General features: G+C 37.5%; 1 protein-coding gene and 1 pseudogene across 1 annotated transcript in view; both read right to left on the bottom strand.

Annotated features, from left to right (window-relative positions):
- Positions 1-13,891, bottom strand: part of LOC149211252 (uncharacterized) — a 277,136-nt gene that overhangs the window by 174,179 nt on the left and 89,066 nt on the right. The window lies entirely within an intron of this gene.
- LOC149211253 (vacuolar protein sorting-associated protein 28 homolog 1 pseudogene) lies at positions 6,773-8,586 on the bottom strand (annotated as a pseudogene).

Genomic DNA, 13,891 nt, shown 5'->3' with positions numbered 1-13,891 from the left:
TAGTGAGACTAATGGTGTCGGGGAACAAGGAATCCGCCTTGATGCGCGCCCCTCGGTAAAGTCCTCATGAGCGACCCAACTTTGGAACCTGCCCTCATGGCATCGTGATCTTCAAGGCGAAGGTGTTTCAACCCTTCCAGCCCAAGTCACGGCGGGAGTGCTAGTGGGTGAGATCAGGGACTCTGTCCCACCCCTCCCATGTAGTTCCATCCACTTGTACAACCCCATCACCCATATGTGAGTCATTCGGTCAAGCAACTAATCTGTGCCTGCAACCATTAATATATCATCAGAATATAGTTAAACATATATGGCAGATTCCAAGATCGACTTAGACTTTCAAAGATAAAGTAATATAAATTTTCATCAAACCAGGTGTCATCGACATGTCATATGCGAGTGCTTCTGATGGTTTCCTACCATACTCAATAATCATCAGTAACAAGGTTTCTCAATGTTAGTCAATTATCATAATAGCATCATTAACAATTCCTGGTCATTCACATCATTGTCCATTGTAAGTCTGAACTAAAGGAAGTAGGTAACATAGGGGACACATCCCTCATGGCTATCATCAATAATCATCAATGGAAACATACATATTCATTAAGCTATCAACATCGTAACATCGTAGAAATATACCTATCCATAAAATTTATCCTCATTATGCTTTTAGTAGAGCGCATACATATTCTTTACTACCCTCATCATAATTTCAAATAGAGACCAACTTAACTATTTAATATTGAAATCATCAGAATACTGATAGATAAGATACATAACCATTCATGCTACCATAATATCAATGGAAAGCATTCATAAACATCACAACCATGAATATCTCAATCGCTAATAATAGTGTCATGGGTCCAGATCCTCAATCTGAGGTCCTCGAAGAAAAAAGTGTAAGATAATGTCGTATTAGGGTCAGGAAACAGAGTGGGCACTACACACACCCCCTCTTAACAATGGACTTCGTCCCGAAGTCCTTAGAACATAAAGGAGAAACGGCGACACATAATCTTAGGAACCCTTCCTGAAACTCTTGCCAACCTTCTGGTGGGCAGGTTAAAATTTTCCCAAGGTATCTATAATACGAATTCCGTTATAACTGAAGGACTATATCTGGGGAACATTGCAATCCACTTTTTGTATAAATGTACAAAACATACATTATAGATATTTTTAAAATTAATAGTTAAAGGAAGCTTCATACATAAACTTTTCCAACAAAATCATCATAATCAAAATCACAACTAATTAAAGCAACAATTAATAACACCCACCTTCATTCAAATGACAAATTGACTAATTTAGGAGAAATCTCTCTAGTTTTATTCATTCAATCATGCAATTAAGATAGCAATAATTTTGTATTAACTCAAATTCATAGGGGATGCCTATGCCTTTTTCATAGGAGGAACTACCCACCTTAAGCTTGGACTTCAATATTTGTAATGGTCAATAATAAATGTGTTAATTATTGTTGATATTTCACCTATGACGTAATCCACCTTTGTTTACCATGTTCTAAATCTTCAATTTTGTTAGGAACTACAATTAGTACTTTGAACTAGTCACAATAGTGGCAGGTAACCTTGGGGCTCGACTGAATTTGAACTTGTCACCAATAGCCTCCTAGTCGGTAACATCCCTTAGCGATATGTTCGCCTAAATACTTAAATATATCCATCTTTGTCATGTTGTTTAGTTGGCATTAGCAAAGGGAAAAAACAGAAATGCGTTACCTAACTTATCAAAATGGGCTCTATGTTGCAGAGTTTAAAGTTAGTCATGCTAATCCTCTGTTGTTTTACTTTAGGCACCCTATCTTTGTTTCTAATTCCTACCAAAAAAAACCTCTCTTTATGATTGGCATGTATTGCTAGTGTGCTCTATGTTTTCCATACAACATTACAGTTCAATAATTTCAAAGGAGAATCTGTTCAACCAAGGACGACAACCCACTGCGCAATAGTAGTGATACACAGAAATGCAGGAGTGGGAACTCTCGAGTGTCCAAAACAAAAATTTCAGCGATTGGCAAGGGGAAGTTAGTCTCATATAAAGATACTTAGAAGTCATTATAATTGGAATGGCATGAGAGTCCAAAATGTTAACAGCTTTATGATCAGCCCTCCCAACAATTAGGAAATTCGAACAATATATAGAATGCTTGTGACCACGTCTTGTAATTATTCACATCTAGCCTGCTGCAACAAGAATCATATACTAAATATTACAGCCACAACTACAGTTATAATGCTAGTTGAGGTTTAAACTTTATTAATGATGTCATCAACCAAGTAGGGATAAAAGTGATGGCCTGACGACTTTGCTATAAGACTAAGGAACATATCCTTTTTACAGCGAAGAGAAGTGCAATCAGGCAATGTATTGTGTGCCTAAAAGTAACCATGTATCTTAGCCCACTAACAATATTACAAAAATAGTTCATGGAGACAATGACATGACTAGTGTGTGCTACCACAGTGCAAACACAATTATATATCAAATACTTGTATTTTCCTTCTTGCATTCTACAGATATTCTTTTCTTTTTCTTCTTAATTTTTATTTTTCATTTGTGGGCCCCTGTGGAACCACAGATCCAAATGACCAAGTTTTCAAGCTCAGACACAGCAACTAGATTCTAGGAAATATTGAGGAAATGGCTCCGAAAAGTTTTCAGAATCAGAAACAGCCTAGGAAACATCTTTGTTGCCGCAATTTACTGAAGGTTTCGATTTCAAAAGTATTTCCTGCTTGAAAAAAAAACATGCATGCAAAGGGATGGTGCATGCATCTCTGTGTGCGTTGGTGAGGGGTGAATGAGCATGCTCTGCTACTGGGTCCCCCGCCTATCCCTTTCTTGATCCTCTGTATATTCCTAAAAAGAGGACAACAATAATACAAAATAGTTGTTCGTACTCCTTAAAGGTCTCTTGAACCACTGGAGTCTCTGCTTGTTGAATACATGCATACAAGCATGGCTTTTATATTACTGCTACCACATCATGAAGACTATGGTCTGTATTCTCCTCATGATCACTACTTCTAAGATAGCCCAGGTACAGTACTGATGCATCAAGCGTAGTAGCCCCCCTCCAAATCCTTCTCTTTATTTCATGTATAGCATGTAATTCATGTTTGTAGAAAAGCAGTGCGAAAACATAATAATTTGGTGAACAAAGTACTGAGATGTGATAAATTTTAGTTGATTCCGTAATTTAATAAATAAACATATGCCACTGCTTGCTAGGGGGACCTAACAATGCCTACTACACCTTCTTAGAGATTTGATTTACCTTCATGATCCATGTTCTGAAAGTTCAATGTTGTACAACTACCATTAGCACTTTAAAAATAAATACATACCACTCCTTTCTAGTGGATACCTAATGGTACACACTATCTAGAGATAAAAAAAAGATGTTAACTACATAGAACGTAATCATCACTTGCAATGAATGAGTAGTCCAAACCTTCATCCCTTCAAACCCAGCTACCCTACTTCCTTTCGCTAGGGTAAGCGAGTGAGGCTATCTGGGGCCTATCTTCATTTAATCCTACTGAATCTAATGTCAAGGAGTGTAATATTGTTGCAATCTTTAAAGGTGTTGTGACTATTAAGGCTCTTAATTTCCTGGTGATGAGGAATGCATATTCTCGCAGTTTGGCCATCCAAGCTAATGGAAGACAAAGCATATAGCAAGTTTCACTAGTGACCAAAGATGGCAGGCAGACATCATTTACCAGTCTTTGCTTGATTCCAAGCAGAACTAAAACTATATGGATTGAAGCCTTTAAGGTTGGATGATCAATTGCAGCCACATCAATTCATTAACAACCTGGAGCATAGAACCAAAGCCCAGCTGCTGTGGTTCCAAAAGTAGCTAGAAATACTCTTAAATGAAGCTTTCCTATCAAGATTTGACGCCCAGAATTGCAGCCGCGTCGACCTTTTGACAACATGAGAATGAAGTTGAATCAGTTTGTTCGTAAGGTCATAAAGCATAACGTCACAATCATAACATCACAAAGAATTAGTCTAGATATATTGACATTGGTATTTTAAAATATTGGACATAGCTTCAAAAATTAATTTAAAATATGCATTGGCCAAGAAACAATTAATTATTGTGAATTAATGGTTTTCATATAGGTCCAGAGACTGACTCATGAGGCTGCCAATAATGCAGGAACATTCAAATCCTTGGAGATTCCCTACTAGTTATTCAATGAATGTGGAAGAAAATAACAATGAGTAATTTCACATTACAATAACTGTATAATATCATTCATTCTCTTCTATCAATTTTCTCACATATCCACAGGGACGGGAATAGGACTGTTGATGGACTTTCTAAAGATGGAACAAGGTTGGAGCACAGAATCTAGCATGATTCTAAACAGTGAGGGCATTGCCTCAGATTATACTCATGATGCATGGCTGTAAATCTGTTTTATTAGAGAATCTGGTGTGTTTCAGTAACTAGTCACATTACAGATGTGGTGGACTTTCAACAATTCATAAAATTTCAGATGTATGCAAGGGTGTCTTCTAGTTTACAAGAGCATCTTGCAAACATTCCATTTGAAGAGCTTCAGAAAGTGCGCTCTGATGGTCAAGAATCAACCCTTTCTAAATTCAAGCATGATGCCAAACCCTCAAGAGTTAACAAAAACAGACCTATGGAAATGAGCAGCAAGAAGCCTGTTGTAAGGCTTAGGGAAGTTGTTCAAGGTGAGATATGCAAGGAAAATAAACGGGGGCAGTATTTTTGTGAATTTTTACTGCACATGTATCACCAATGTGCTCTTTAAAGTCTGAATAAATATCTTTAAGGCAAGAAAACAAGAAAAATGGACCTCTAACAAAACTGCAATAAATACCTAAATAGGGGAACAAAAATGTAAACCATCACTACAATATGACAACTACCACTTTATATGCATTCATTCACAAAGTTACTAGGTCCGCTTAAGTGCAATGCAACACAATACATAGACACATCAGACCCCAATTATCATATCGTTAAGATCCTCTTCAAATCCCTTTCTTATAATGGATCTTAGAAGGATGGTTAACGCATTGAATTAATTGTTTACATAGACATAAATTCACAGCATGCAGCCATGTTGCAATTGATTCAATGAAAAGCTGAGACCAATGTTGAAAGCTTCAGCTCAGAACAAATCCACAAGACCAGGGTACAAGTATTGGACTCGGCATAGAAAAAAAACTTAATCAAATATAATCATTCAAAATGAGTGTTTTTCTTTTCCTTTCTGGCATTTCTACTCGACACCAGTAAAGTTTTCCACCCACTGCTGGAGAGTTTGAGTCACCTGCCAAGAGACAGACTTGGGCCTAGTTTGGCAGCAGAGCCAAGCTGTGTTTGAACCAAAATACCTGGAAGACTCTGCATTTATTCCACTATGGCTTTGAAGAAGCAAGCTGAAAACCCCAATATAACCAAAAACAATAACCCAAGGATTAAGTTGTAAAAGTTAATAGAGAATCCTAATGACAATGATACAATATTCCAAGGTTTATATAAGTGACTGTGTCTCACACATGCCTAACACTTTTCTCGTATTTAATCCCCTAAAGTTGCTTAGCCATCAATCTTCAATTTCTCGAGCCAGATCTAGTCTGAGAAAACATGTCCATTCCAACTCTGCTAATTGAGGTGCTAGATCCCTATCATCAAAACACTCAGAAAGACCCTTCATATTCTATACTGTCATGATCTGCTTCCCTAGAAATTTGGTTGGGTCATTTGACAACTCAAATTATCAAATCTGAAACTGAAATACAGTTGGCATGGCTTGCGAGCTGCACTATTAGTTGTCAAAGGTGTTCTTATGCCTTAGACTTGTGGATCATGCATCCTTTTTGAAACAAATGAAATTCTCTGTATAATTAAGAATGTAGGTCCCTATTTCTTTAGTCACAACCACAGCATGACCATTTAACATATATTTTATCTCAAAATTTTGCGTTTTGTATGTTTAGGCTTTTGAAAAGCCTAATTGGGTAAACCACCCAATACCAAAAACGAATTTGAAAACTTGTTACACCAATAACACAGCTAATTTTACCAACCATTCATTTCGACTCGTAATTAATCTCACTGGCAAATTTTCTCATTCAAGAAATTCTATAAGATATATCACTGAAGAAAACAGATCAGATATTACAGTGTAAATAAAAAAACGCAAAATCAAATTTTCTATGGAAACAGCTTTCAAAATCCAACAGTTCCAAGAGGATTTCACTAAAACTAAATCTTCTACTATGAAAACACAGCTCAATTCTTTCCATTAGTCCCCTTCATCACATCTCATTTATAAGATTTCTAGCTCGTTTCAAGCACAGCTATCTCCATGAACAGCATTGCAGACACAATGCTTAATTACGGCAGTTTTACAAGATGACTAACTTTTCACAACAATGTGCAGAGAAATTCAATGCATGGAGAGCAGAAACAATTAACATTATACACATGAAATAAATAGATTAACAACTTCCAAGCTCGTTAAATGCAATAATATTCTTACTGCAAATATTCCAAATTCACACATGAGAAGTCTCTTCCTATAAAAAGTTAAAACCAATCCAAAAGAAATATTTTCTTGCAGTGTTAGTCCAGTTTCACTCGTTGCTATGTCATTGCATTCTATTTTCTACTTATAACAAAACAGTGAAAATATTTTCTAGTTTTCTCTAGCTCCAAATCCCAAGTCTCCAATATTTGCTGGAAGCCTGGTTTCCCCAGAGACCCTGTTCATCCTCATAAAGGAGCTGGACAGCTCTGACATATTATCAGCTTCAGATACAACCTCAGACTGTTCAGCCTCGTCTCTATCACAAACGGAGGACAACCCATATTCGTCATCTTCAAGAGTCCCCAATTGCCCAGTATCATCTTCGTCTTCTAAACCTCCAAGCTCTACCTCTTGCGTAACATCCCTTAAAAAAAAATGCATATTGTGATGCATCAAACTGGTCAATAAGGGCACGCTCTTCCGCTAAAGTCTTCAGATCCTTTGCGTCCTCCATCAGATCAGACGATTGAGTGCCTTCGGCGTCTTCGAAGTCATTCATCTTGATTTATTTCAGCTTATAATAGCACTGTTTGACCCCAATAACCCAATAACTGCTACTAAACGTCGTTAAACCTTATCTGTAAAGATTTCAATCCTTACAATCCCAATCTAGCAGCTTCTTACCAAATATGCCCTAAATAAATCTCAAAATCGCGGATCTCGTCGGATACAAAAATATTGAACCACAAGAGACTTCAAAACTGCACCAAATGGCTTAAACCTTTACAAGCAGCAGAATCTATCTTCTGGCAATACAATACAAAAACACGAATATTCCCGCACAATACCACAAGGGAGCTTTGGAGAAGCAGAGCAAATGTAAGCTACACTAAAACACAAAATCTTCAGAATCTTCGGTCATGCAGAGCTCTTCACATCTATCCAACGCCTAAAACGCCCTCCGATTTGAATCTTGGACCTATGGCTTCAAACAGCAGTGGGGCAGAACTAAAGAAAGAGCAAATCGCCCCCAGATTTGATCCTTGACACCTACGGCTGCCAAGAATTACAGCAAAAGATGCCAAAAACTTCCCAAAAAACGAGTTATACCAAAAACCTTTCTCGATTCGAACCCGAGACCTGGAGTTTCTAATAATAAGCAAAACCCGGCCGTGGGACAAAGAATAAGAACCTTCTGCGGACTCCAACCTTGGAAACTCGAAATGGGTCGACGAGTCTAATGAATTTAAGGCGATTTGGATTTGCAATTGCAGCAAATCGTGGAGCTTCCGAGCCGACTGGGGTTGGGGTTCGCTGAGAATCCTCTGCTTTTAAATCCGATGCCGATGGCATCCAGAAGTTGCGCCCCCCCTGCAATGTTAAGCCGATTTAGGCAATGAATTGATGAAAGCGTTATAAGAAGAATCCAAATCAAATAACAACTGACGAGCCTGCTATTCGGTTAACTCCTCCGATGCCCCCATGTTCTTCAACATCGAAATCCATTCTCTGGCTTTCACTTTACCCTCAAAGTCCGGTGGAAGCTGAGGAACCCTACTCAGGGCCGACAAAAGATCCGAAAGCGCGGGGTATAACTGATCCACCACCACCATATTAAGCTTCAGAGAATCCATTGAGGTAATAAAATGTTGTACGCATTCGGCGACAGCAGCGGCCGTGCCAAGTCTGATGATGAGGCCCTGTGTTCAACGGTGGCCGGAATCTCGGAAACAAGTAAGCGATTCACAGCAGCAGGGCAATCCATCTTGTAGGTTTCCATGAATCTCTCAACGCTTGGGACTGTATCTTTCAGAGAAGTTGTTAGGGTTTTAAATTGGGCAATCAGCTTTGTGCATTCCGGTTCGTAATCTTTTGAGGAAATTACGTCACGGACATACGCCTTCTCCAGTTTCTCCATAGTTCTTATGATTGCAAAGAGGTCTGCGGAATTATCATACATTTCACACTCGCGTTTATCGTTCCATAAGTTTACCTCCCTCGCCATATCAGCCGCCATAATTTTAACTGAAAGTTTTTAAATGACAGAGAAATCCCCGCGAATTTTTGATGCTCTGTGTGTCTAATAGGGTTTCATTTGGGTTTATAAATTGTTTCATTTGGGTTTATACAGTGAGGTTACAGGGTAGAATCTAGCGTTGATCCGTCAGTCAGGTTGTAACAGCTAGGTAGGGTTTGGGAATCACGTGGTGCGAGGATGTGGTACAAGCCTGTTGATGGTCTACGGTTGAAGTGTTAGTTTTTTTTTTTTTTTGAAAGTTGAGTAATTTTATTTTAGAGAAATACCCTCATAGCAAACAAAACTAGTTATGCTTGCATGGGCCCATAGGCCTCAAGGGTTCAACTTGTGCTCTGATACCAAGTGTAAGGACCATATCTAGACTATATACATATTTTTTTTTATTTTTTTTTACTAACCAGCAAATACAACCAGAAAAGAAACTTATCATATCATTTTCATAATTTTAACTAAGATCAATAGTAATGAAACACATATGTACGTTCACCAGAAGGCGAGACTCCACTTGCTCTGTTGTTGCTGGTATTCACTTGTAGCTGGTCACCTCCGCGAGTGAATGATGACGCACTTGACCCGAATGCGAAGACCCACCGATTAACCTCCCAGCCTACTCCTTGGGTACTCTTCTTCCCCGCGGACCCCCCGAGCTGCAATGGGGTTGTACAATGGAGGAAAGCACTAGCTGGTAGAGGAGAGCACACCTTGGCTCAAGAGTCCCCTCTCTAAAATCCTCTACCTCACCAAACTCACTATAGCTTCGTAATCACTGCTCTGACATCATCTCATCCATCCAACCATAGGGTTCCCAAAAGTCCTTTCTCCCATGGCTTGCCCCTCCTTTTATAGGAGTCCTCATAGGTGACACTTGTCATGTCATGCATAATTAATTATTTTTTTTTATAATTCAATAGCTTGATTATTCACCCACCCATGTGTCATTCTCACATCAAGGGTCTCCCAAAATTATTTACTTAAATTTTTATTTAAAACTAATATTTTCCTCACCTCAACAAGATTCCTATTTCTTCTCCTAGTTGTCTCTTTATTCCCCCCTTTTATTCCATAATTTGTGTTCATTACTTGAAGTCAATTAATGAGTCAAGATTTTATCCCCAATCTACTCCCTAATTTAACTCAGGTTATCTCCTAGATGGATATTCTTATGTTGGTCGTTGACACATGGAGCTTCTCTACATTTCTCTAAATTTAATTTATTATTCTCATTTTAATTCACCTTCCTCTTTTCTTAATTAGGTTTAAATTAGTTTAGGATTAATCTTTATCCTTACCATTATGTTTGTCTTTCCCCTTTTTCCTAATTAAACCACATAATCTTCCTAGTATTTTCCAAAATGGGAAGGGTAGAGTTTTTAAGGTACTCTATTTTAATTCTTCCTATGATCCTCCTTATTCCAAGTTTTATTTTTGATTTAATTACATTGGTTTCTAATCATCATTTACCCTTGATGTAAATTTACCTAGTTTTCATTCCTTGCTTATATTTATTTATTATTATTTATTTTTAATGATTCCAAGGATGCTAAGTTTGGTTGTGCCCTTCAAGAACTTCCCTAGAAGTTCCAAGGGTGCCACACCTAATAGCTTATTTGTGATGTCAAGGGTGCCAGTTTGGTTGTGCCCTTCAAGAACTTCGCTAGAAGCTCCAAGGGTGCCACACCTAATAGTTTATTTGTGATTGTCAAGGGTGCCAGTTTGGTTGTGCCCTTCAAGAACTTCCCTAGAAGTTCCAAGGGTGCCACACCTAATAGTTTATTTGTGATTGTCAAGGGTGCCAGTTTGGTTGTGCCCTTCAAGAACTTCCCTAGAAGTTCCAAGGGTGCCACACCTAATAGTTTATTTGCGATGCGAAGGGTGCCAAGTTGGTCGTGCCCTTCAAGAAATTCCCCTGAAGTTCCAAGGGTGCCACACCACTTGCCCTTCAAGCATCCAGTGATTACGAGGGGAAAGTATAGTGCAACGTCATAAACCACTATCATCTCTTATGTTGCCTGCTATAGTGAGACTAATGGTGTCGGGGATCAAGGAATCCGCCTTGATGCGCGCCCCCCGGTAAAGTCCTCATGGGCGACCCAACTTTGGAACCTGCCCTCATGGCATCGTGATCTTCAAGGTGAAGGTGTTTCAACCCTTCCAGCCCAAGTCACGGCGGGAGTGCTAGTGGGTGAGATCAGGGACTCTGTCCCACCCCTCCCATGTAGTTCCATCCACTTGTACAACCCCATCACCCATATGTGAGTCATTCGTTCAAGCAACTAATCTGTGCCTGCAACCATTAATATATCATCAAAATATAGTTAAACATATATGGCAGATTCCAAGATCGACTTAGACTTTCAAAGATAAAGTAATATAAATTTTCATCAAACTAGGTGTCATCGACATGTCATATGCGAGTGCTTCTGATGGTTTCCTGCCATACTCAATAATCATCAGTAACAAGGTTTCTCAATGTTAGTCAATTATCATAATAGCATCATTAACAATTCCTGGTCATTCATATCATTGTCCATTGTAAGTCTGAACTAAAGGAAGTAGGTAACATAGGAGACACATCCCTCATGGCTATCATCAATAATCATCAATGGAAACATACATATTCATTAAGCTATCAACATCGTAACATCGTAGAAATATACCTATCCATAAAATTTATCCTCATTATGCTTTTAGTAGAGCGCATACATATTCTTTACTACCCTCATCATAATTTCAAATAGAGACCAACTTAACTATTTAATATTGCAATCATCAGAATACTGATAGATAAGATACATAACCATTCATGCTACCATAATATCAATGGAAAGCATTCATAAACATCACAACCATGAATATCTCAATCGCTAATAATAGTGTCATGGGTCCAGATCCTCAATCTGAGGTCCTCGAAGAAAAAAGTGTCTAAGATAATGTCGTATTAGGGTCAAGAAACAGAGTGGGCACTACACTTTCATCCTCTGACCATTGTTGAATTTTCTGGACCTGTATTGTAATGGCATCTATTTGACTAGAGTGTCCAACCTTCATAGCACTAATTTCCCTGGCATGGTTTTCTTCCATATCTTTTATTACTTCATCATTCTTTCATCAAGCAATACTGCATAGAGTTTATCTCTTCCTTATGATTTGCTTGCATGGCAGCCAACTGATTATTATGATCGAACGTCATGATAGTCATTTCTTCATCCATAGTTAATAACTTGTTTTGCATAGAATTAATTTCCCTATCATGATTAGCTTTCATGGTCGTCTTATTTTCCTCTAACCCTGACAACTTGTTTTGCATAAAACTAATTTCTGTGTCATGATTAATCTTCATGGCCTCAATTTCCTTAGTATGCTGATTTTGCATGATCTCCATCTCCCTATTACGTTTTTCTAGGTGGGTGCATAAAGTTCTCACATCATTGGCATAATTAGTTTGTTTGATCTCCATATTTTTTACCAACAGCATTAATTCTTGTATAATTTGCTTCTGATCTTCCTTTTCATTGTTAACATTGTTTTTACAATTTGTCCCTGCTTTTCCACTATCATGGATTTGATCTGCAATGGTACAGGTGGATGGCACATTCTGATATGAAGAATTGTCTTGGAATCTTTCACCGATAGCTGAACCTTTCATAAGATTACTTTCATTCTGTCGCACAATTTTAGGGGCACAAGGCGAGCTATCCGGATTACCATATCTATCTTGAAAAGCATTGACAATGTCTTGTAAAGAAATGAAAGAATCCTTAGGACAATTGTTAAACCAATTCAAAGCATCACCCTCTAAAGAAAGGACAAAAAGACGCATTTTGACATCTTCATGATTATACTGAGGGGATCTACAATATATGATCATTATACGAGTAAACAAGCCTAGATGTCTTTTAACAACGACTGAATCACCACTTGAGAACAAAGGTAATTTAGAAATGGCCACTTTCAAAATATCATGGAGATCATCAGTAAAATGACATGGTTTAAACGAATAATCCATGATGAATAATTAGGGACCAATTGGATGATAGAAAGAGATCTCTGCTCAAGAAAATTAATAAATGAAAGAAGTGGAGTCGCCACTTGAACAATGAATCTAATTCTAGGATCCAAAACAAACCAACAAGCAAATATGAGGGAGGCTTCTTGTCTGGGAAAAAATAAATGAGAAGAAATGGAGTCACCACCCAAACAAGAAACGAACTAAAGAGAAGTTGTTGATATGACGAAAGATAAGGTGATGAAAAAGATCCAAATGATGCCCAAACATGTTGAATCTGCCAGCTCAAACACGAGATGAAAAAGATGAAAGAATGATGAGAAATGAGAATATGAATGTCGTTGAAGCACCGAGAACAAAATATCCCCGGCGACGGCGCCAATAAATGTTGTCGCACAGATTGTCATGACAACGCTCAGATTGGGGGCTGTCACCCTGATCCCCGATCTCTCCGTTTAAGCGTGTCTCCCGCGGCTAAGGGGGTAGACCCTGTGGGATGATGAATGACCAACTGGGGACCAGTTGGGTTGGGAGACACGAGGGGGAACAAGCACTTAATTGATTTTACTAAGTTAATAGACCAGTGCCTTATAGAGTTAATAACTGAATGATTATTTACCAAATGCTTATAGAAATATGAGCTCATTAACAATCAAATAACTCAAACAAAAGCTAACCTTTTGCCAAATGTGAGATAATCGATAAATGCTCAATGGTTCAACAATACTCTAACAAATAAAATTCGAAAAATTAAGTGCTTTAAACAACCACGTAATTTTAAGTGCTAACCAGAGATCAGATTCATATAGCTAATTTTTAAATGATATTCTAAGCGTATTTAACCACATGAAAATAATAAATATTAGTCCCACATCAAAATTTTAGCCTTAGCAGAAAAGATATATTACAAACACGACAAATCCTTGAGCCAAGACTGAATCCGGCAAGATATTTCCAATTTTATTTTATTTTTTTTAAAGTTAAATGAAAAACTGATAACTCAAATCCTAAATCTAAATCTAAAAAAATAAAGTAAAAATCTAAAACTTAAAAGGGACTCTTTTTTTTTTATAATTTTTTAATATTTTTTAAAGTTCACAAAAAAAATTCTACAATTTAAATCAAGCTAAAATCTAATTTAAATTAAAAGAAAACTTTTTAATTTTTTATAATTTTATAAATTTTTATGATTTTTTATGATATATATATATCTATATATATATATATATATATAGATATATATATTAACTCAAACTGGAACAAAACCTAAAAAATAAAATTTAATCTAAAACT

Source organism: Pinus tabuliformis, chromosome 1_2 (assembly GCF_031772625.1).
Source record: "Pinus tabuliformis cultivar Carrire ecotype Pingquan chromosome 1_2, CPIR1, whole genome shotgun sequence".
In the NCBI taxonomy this organism is placed as follows: domain Eukaryota; kingdom Viridiplantae; phylum Streptophyta; class Pinopsida; order Pinales; family Pinaceae; genus Pinus; species Pinus tabuliformis.
Note: the sequence above shows the minus strand (reverse complement) of the source record. Positions and strands in the feature narration are given on the sequence as shown.